Here is a 7,838-nt window from a genome sequence, read left to right as displayed (position 1 = left end):
AACAGCTCTACCACTACTACCACCACCACAACAGCAACTTCAATAATTGTTTATTAGCCTGAAGGGCTCAAAAAAAAGTACATTAAAGTACAAATGGTCTTAAAGTGAGGATGAAGCAAATAAATATGTGTGGCTTGGAGCAAATGAGTTATAATAATAATAATAATAATAATAATAATAATAATAATTTTGAAATTTTCGCCACAAGGGCAGCATGGGGACGGTGAGGATGAGTTGATTACATTGATCCCAGTTCTCAACTGGTACTTATTTTTATTCACCCCTCCTCCCTGAAAGGATGAAAGGCAAAGTTGACCTCGGTGGAATTTGAACTCAGAACATAGCAACTCAGAACATAGCTAAGCATTTTGCCTAGCAGGCTAACGATTCTGCCAGCTTGCCACCTAAAAATAATAATAACAATAATAATAATAATAATGATAATAACAATAATGATAATAATAATCATCATCATCATCATCGTCTAACGTCTGCTTTCCATGCTAGCATGGGTTGGACGATTTGGCTGAGGACTGGTGAACTAGATGGCTACACCAGGCTCAATAATAATAATTTCATTTTTGTATTTGGTTTGCAAGAGTCTTTATGTGAATTCGTGTGTTGAAGCATATTTTATTGTGTCTGGGGAGAGTCATTCTGTTATAATGCCTTATTATTAATTAACACATTCACTGGTTCGATTTCCACTCATTTGTATATTTATTTTTTTCTAAAATTTTCGTTGCTTCATACAACCTCTTCAATAGTTGTTAATAATAATAATAATTTTTTTTATTTACCTCAAGGGCAAAGAATGAGGGGGACAATACAAAGACAGACATAAAGTGGGGAGGTTTACATATAATGGAACAAAGAAAAAATGGAAGAGGCAAAGTATACATAGGATACAATCGTGGCCGTCAGGCACAGGTCAACAGGCCACGAACATGGCCCAGATAGGTGCATTTAATTTATGAGCATTTGTTGGGGCCTAATGTTACTAAAACACTCTGATACCCCCAGAATGCAAGAGGACTAATAGTTCAACTAGTGACTTTTTAGATGATGTAAAACTTGCCACCATTATATATTAAAGCGGAGGTGCAATGGTCCAATCGTTAGGGCAGCAGACTTGCGGTCGTAGGATCGCGGTTTCGATTCCCAGATCGGGCGTTGTGAGTGTTTATTGAGCGAAAACACTTAAAGCTCTATGAGGCTCCGGCAGGGGATGGTGGCGAACCCTGCTGTACTCTTTCACCACAACTTTCTCTCACTCTTTCTTCCTGTTTCTGTTGTGCCTGTAATTCAAAGGGGCCAGCCTTGTTCCACTCTGTGTCACGCTAAATCTCCCCCGAGAACTACATAAAGGGTACATGTGTCTGTGGAGTACTCAGCCACTTGCACGTTAATTTCATGAGCAGGCTGTTCCGTTGATCGGATCAACTGGAACCCTCGTCGTCATAACCGACGGAGTGCCACAATATACTAAGATATTTTAACTATTTTTTTGTTTTTTATGTGTGCATGGTTGTCTCATTTTCGTAAAACGTGCTCAGCAGTCCATGGTATGTAAGTGCAAACCCCAGTGCATTATGGGTTAAAAGAAGGGAAACATACATCGTATATGACACTAAAAAAATAAAATGTGATAGTGATGGGGTCCTTTTGATAATCCTTTCTACGCTAAATGTGAAATCTAAATCTTTGTGGGGAGGGAGCCAAATGGTTACATCAACCCCAGTGCATAGCTGGTACTTATTTTTTCAACCCTGAAAGAATGAAAGGCAAAAAGGAATAATGTTGACAACAACAACGACAACAATAATAATGATAATATTTTTTGCTGTTATTAATATTGTCACATCCTCCACTTCCTAGCCATCATCATCATCATCGTCGTCGTTGTCGCCGTCATTGTCACCGTCATCACCTTCATCATCATCTTGCTCTACTCCCCTCCTCCTCCTCATCCTCATCTTTATTATTATCATTATTGTTGTTGTTGTTGTTGTTGTTATCATTATTGATAAATTTGCTAATTAGCTACATTGCGGTGGGTGAAAGTAAGGCATTCAACATCCGAAAGTATGTGATAGCTATTCTTTTATTTGAGGGAAGGAGGTATGTGTGTGTGTGTGTGTGTGTGTGTGCGCCTATGTGTGTGTGTGTGTGTGCGCGCGCGCGCATGAATGTGTGTGTGTGCCTTTATATGTATGTGTGTGTGTGTGTGCCTTTATATGTATGTGTGTGTGTGCATGAATGTGTGTGTGTGCATGAATGTGTGTGTGTGCTTATGTGTGTGTATGTGTGTGCCTGAATGTGTGTGTGTGTGCCTATGTGTGTGTGTGTGCCTATGTGTGTGTGTGTGCCTATGTGTGTGTGTGTGTGTGCGCACACATGAATGTGTGTGTGTGCCTATGTATGTATGTGTGTGTGTGCATGAATGTGTGTGTGTGCCTATGTGCGTGTATGTGTGTGTGTGTGTGTGCCTTTGTGTGCATGTGTTTGTTTATGTCTATGTATGTGTGTCTATGCGTGTCTGTGTGTGTGCAAGTGAAATTGCTGCATTTAACCCTAAAAGCCCCAATCCCACCCCAAACATCATCATCATCATCCTCATGCTCAGCAGCAGCAGCTGTCATAGTAGGGCTTCCCTCCCTCTTGAAGCAGCATCAACAGGTTTACCATTCCTTTCACAGATATTCAAGGATAACGTTGGTGCCTCCTTTGTGTGTGTGTGTGTGTGTGTGCGTGTGCAGTTCCAGGCGTTGAGGTAAGACAAACTATTTTCTTTTCTTCTTTTCCTTTTCCTTTTCTTTAAAGATACCATTATCATCATTGTCATCACCATCATCACCATCACCATCATCATGATGATCACCATCATCATCACCATCACCATCATCATGATCATCATGATCGTCTTACCCGAGGTGCTATGTAGTGGGACTGAACCCTCACCCACATGGGTCACAATCGCATAACCACACTTTGTGTGTGTGTGTGTGTGTATATACATATATATATCTATATGTATATACATATATATATATGTATGTATATATGCGTATATTTATACATTATTTAAATTATTATATGATCGAACGCCACACATACTTTTCCAAGTATATATATATATATGTGTGTGTGTGTGTGTGTGTGTGTGTGTGTGTGTGTGTGTGTGTGTGTGTGTGTGTGTGTGTGTGTGTGTATGGGTGTATGTGTGTGTGTGTATGGGTGTATGTGTGTGTGTGTATGTCCAAATATATTATATGTATATATATATATAGATATATATAAGTGGTTGGCGTTAGGAAAGGCATCCAGCTGTAGAAACTCTGCCAGATCAGATTGGAGCCTGGTACAGCCATCTGGTTTCACCAGTCCTCAGTCAAACCGTCCAACCCATGCCAGCATGGGAAAGCAGACGTTAAACGATGATGATGATGATATAGATAAATACATATATCTGTTAGTATATAATATATATATATATATATCTATATATATATATATACACACACACACAAATACATGCATATAAATACATATGCATATATATATGTAGAGTGTGTGTGGCCTAGTGATTAAGATGTTGCACTTATCATCACAAGAACAGGGGTTCGATTCCCAGACAGGGCAGTGCGATGTTTTCATTAACAAAACACTTCCTTTCATGTTGCACTGCGGTCCTTTCGACACCTCACATGTGGCAAACGTGCAGCACCAGGTCAGGAAATGTTGATTTGATGGAAGGAGTGAACTTATATGATGGTAAACGTTTGATTGCTATAAACGAATTATCTGTGAAGATTGTTCATCATGAAATTGTAGAAATGTCTTTCTACGACTACAAGAGACTACCATTATATTGCATCTCTCTCTCTCTCTCTCTCTCTCTCTCTCTCTCTATCTATCTATCTATCTATAGTCACCTGCTGTAATGTGTTTTTTGTATGACATTATTGCCTGAGGTTACTGTGGTCTTTTCCGTAGGCTTTTCTTTCCACGGATAAATCTAATCTGTTTCCCCTTTTACATTATGACATTTCTGTGATACATGATCCCTATTGATTGGTTTTCTTTCTTTTCTTTTTTTTCTTCTTTTCCACGATCCCTTTTGATTGAAATTCAACCCCCTCTTTTTTTTCTTTCTTCCTCAAAAAGAAAAGCTCTACTTCGTATTTTGTCCCCTCTGTGTTCAGCCCTATATGGCTAATAAAGAAACATTATCTATCTATCTATCTATCTATCTAGATGGATGGGTGGATGTAAATAGATAGAAAAAAGACGTTTTTGGGGACATGTACACAAATAGATAACAAGGTGACGATAGAGAGATAGATAAATAGATAGACAGAGAGATAGATAGATAAATAAATAGATAGATAGACAGATAGATAGATAGATAGATAGATAGATAGATAGATAGATAGATAGATAGATAGATAACTTTCTTTTATTGGCCACACAGGGCTGCACACAGAGGGGATAAATACAATTGTAGAGCTTTTCTTTTAGAAAAAAAAATTCCGATCAAAAGGGATCTGTGTATCACAGAAAATGTTTAAGGTGTAGAAAAGGTAGCATTAGGTTTATCCATGGAGAGAAAAGCCTATGGAAAAGATCACAATAGATAGATAAATAGATAGATAGATACAGAAAGATGGATAGATATTTGGCTGATGCATTATACTGTTACTTAGAAGTTTACTGTTCCCTGATTAGTCAGGTGCAAACTACTGTTCTATGTGAGATATGACTTAGATCTACAACCAAATAGTTATAATTTAACAAACTCCCATTAAAATCCCTGTAATTGTAATTAAGTCAGGTTTTGTTTTTGCGAAGTTATCTCCCATGGAACAGCACTTGCAGAAAATTTTGAGCAGTTTCAGCTAGAGAATTCTAGGTCAGGTATGTGGGATGATGGGTGCAGAATACACACACACACATGGCATTCTGTCGCTTACGACGATGAGGGTTCCAGTTAAAATAGAAATAATAGTGATGAAATTATTGTGCATAGTGCTCAGGTGCACTACAATCAACAGAACAACCTGCTCGTGAAATTAACATACAAGTGGCAAACACGTGTACCCTTAACGTAGTTCTCAGGGCGATTCAGCATGTCACAGTGTGACAAGGCTGGCCCTTTCAAATACACGTACAACTCATTTTCGCCAGTTGAGCATGTCCCTTGGTGGCTGACAATATGTGCATCTCTAATCACAAGCAGAAGTAGTTGGAGAGCATCATAGCCATGTGTTGAGAGGAATTCTTTGGAGTTTGGGTGTTTTGTTCAACATCCTTAGGTAACCCTTATTCAGGGACCTTTTGAGCAGGATGGGCTACTCAATCTGAAGAAAATTCTAACTAGGCCCCACCTGCATGGTCATGCACTGTTTATCTTGATATGAGATCACCATAAATAGGACACTGAGACAATGTGATATAGCTTATTTAATGTTCTCATTTAGTATCCTATTTATAGGACAGTGGGACTTAATGGGTTAAGGGAGTTGGGGGTATATTGAATGGGGAAATGTAAGATGGTAGTGCTGGGTTGCCAGAGCAAAACCATCATGGAACAAGAGAGAGTTTTGCTTTGGCAACTCATTGCTACCACCTTAGCTCTGTGTGTTTGTGTGAACACATTTTTATTGATGGAATTTTCTTCATTTTTGTCTGTTTCTTTTTCTCCAGATCTTAACCAGGACACAATAGAGAGAGAGAAAGATAAAAACCTCTTGAAGATTCACTCCAATCTGGAACTTTCTGCAACTGCTAAATACTTTGACTAAACTGAACACATTTAGTGTGTAGGAGCTGAACCTCTGCTAAACATGTTGGCATAATGGAGTCGAAGCATATTCGTTTGATTGAGTTGAATGTTTTAATGTGATAAAACTGAACACTTTCACTTGCTTCAACTAAAAACATCGTAGTCTGATGGGCAGATTGAACACATAACGTGCAGCAGAGATAAAAACAATCTATCTATCTATCTGTCTGTCTTCTACTACTACATTCATCATCATCATCATCATCATCATCCCAGAATTCTAAGGTTAGTCTCTAACTTCCTACCTTCATCTTCTTCTGTTGAGAGGAACTTCTAAAACAAAATGGATGTCAACCAAGAAAAAGCAGACCTCAACAGCAGTGTCGCAATGAAAATGAACGGAACCCTTGACTCATTGGTCATTGTTTCCGCTTTACTCTCCCTCCTCACCGTTTTGATAAACCTTTTGGTTGGCATCTTGTTGTTTTGGAGCCGGGCTAATTATACAATATCTTTTCTTCTCTCAATTGGGAACTTTACCATCGCTAACTTTTTCTATGGATGCATCGGTCTTCCAATCCAAGCTCAGCTGCTCTCTACAGGAAACAGATGGAACTATAGTTATTCCTCCTGTCTGATTATCATGACTCTGACTGATATATTTGAAGATGTTTCAACGCTCAGTTTAATCCTGGTTAATCTTGACCAAGCTGTTTCATTGGCGAAACCAAACTGGTACAAAACTTCACAGTTTAAAAAATTAATGTTGGTGTCTAGTGCAGTTTCATGGGCATTTCCGACAGCGGTCGAGTTGTATCTCCACGTTAATGACTGGTATCGTATGGGTCATGTCTTCATTCATCTCTCCGATATCTGTGTCAGCATCGTAAGTAAGTACCTCAAGATATATGGCTTTGCTTTCACGACATGTTTGTCCTTTCCAATTTTGATATTCTTTATTTATTTGCAATACATAAAACTCAGTAAAATCCACATCATGTCTCTCTACGGTTTCGATAAACTAATGGATATGATAACATTCATTCTTATGATTGATATCACGGTGATAATAACTAGATTTTTCAGTGGAACTTTAGTCGTCGCATGTCTTATTTTTGGTGCCAGCAATAAATTCCTTTCCGAGAATGCTTTCCCTACTTCACTCTATATATTTGCACTTTGGTCAAAAAGGACTTCTTTCGGAGCACCAATGTTGCTGCTGCTGTTAAGCAAGACAATCAGAAACAGTGTTAAACAACTGATCCATGGAGACAGAACCTACATCGTCCCATCAAACAGTGACAGTCAAATGGATGATATTAACATGGACTAAATAAATATACAAATTAATAAATTAATAAATTAATAAACGAATAACCAAATTAATGATTGTTTATTATTATTATTATTATTATTATAGGCTATCAATGTTTTCTACTTGTTTTTGCATACATCTAAGTCCTTTGTCTACTGGAAATAAGATCAGACAATTGTGGAGCTAATGAGAGTTATTGAGGCAGGAACATGCATCTACAACTGTCCTCTTATCTCCACACAATAAGCCAGTTCTTTTCCTCGATGGCATGTCAGCTTTAGAGAATCCTTGATTCCAGAGATTATCTTCCCTTCTCAAATGGAGCTGGTCTTGATTTGGCATTTGTTAATTATGATACATCTTCTAGAGGGGGAGATCATTTTAATAAAGCAAGCACTTACGTTGTATGGCATTTGATACACCTGTATTTGTCTATCTTGTTGAAATACAATGCCACCGGTCACTGTTAGATATTTCTCTTGGCTCACTATTTTTTTTTATTTTGCTTTTATTTGTTTCAGTGATTTGACTGTGGCCATGCTGGAGCACTGCCTTGAAGGATTTTACTCAAACAAAGCGACCCCAGGACTTATTCTAGTGGTCTCTGTTTTGCCAAGCTACTAGGTTACAGGGATGTAAACACACCAACACTGGTTGTCAAGCAGTGGCAGGGGTGACAATCACACACACACGCACGCACACTTACATACGATGGGCTTCTTTCAGCTTGAGGCTACA

The sequence above is a fragment of the Octopus bimaculoides genome, chromosome 24 (genome assembly GCF_001194135.2).
Source record: "Octopus bimaculoides isolate UCB-OBI-ISO-001 chromosome 24, ASM119413v2, whole genome shotgun sequence".
In the NCBI taxonomy this organism is placed as follows: Eukaryota; Metazoa; Mollusca; class Cephalopoda; order Octopoda; family Octopodidae; genus Octopus; species Octopus bimaculoides.
The sequence above is the reverse complement of the archived record's forward strand: the minus strand, read 5'-3'. Positions refer to the sequence as shown.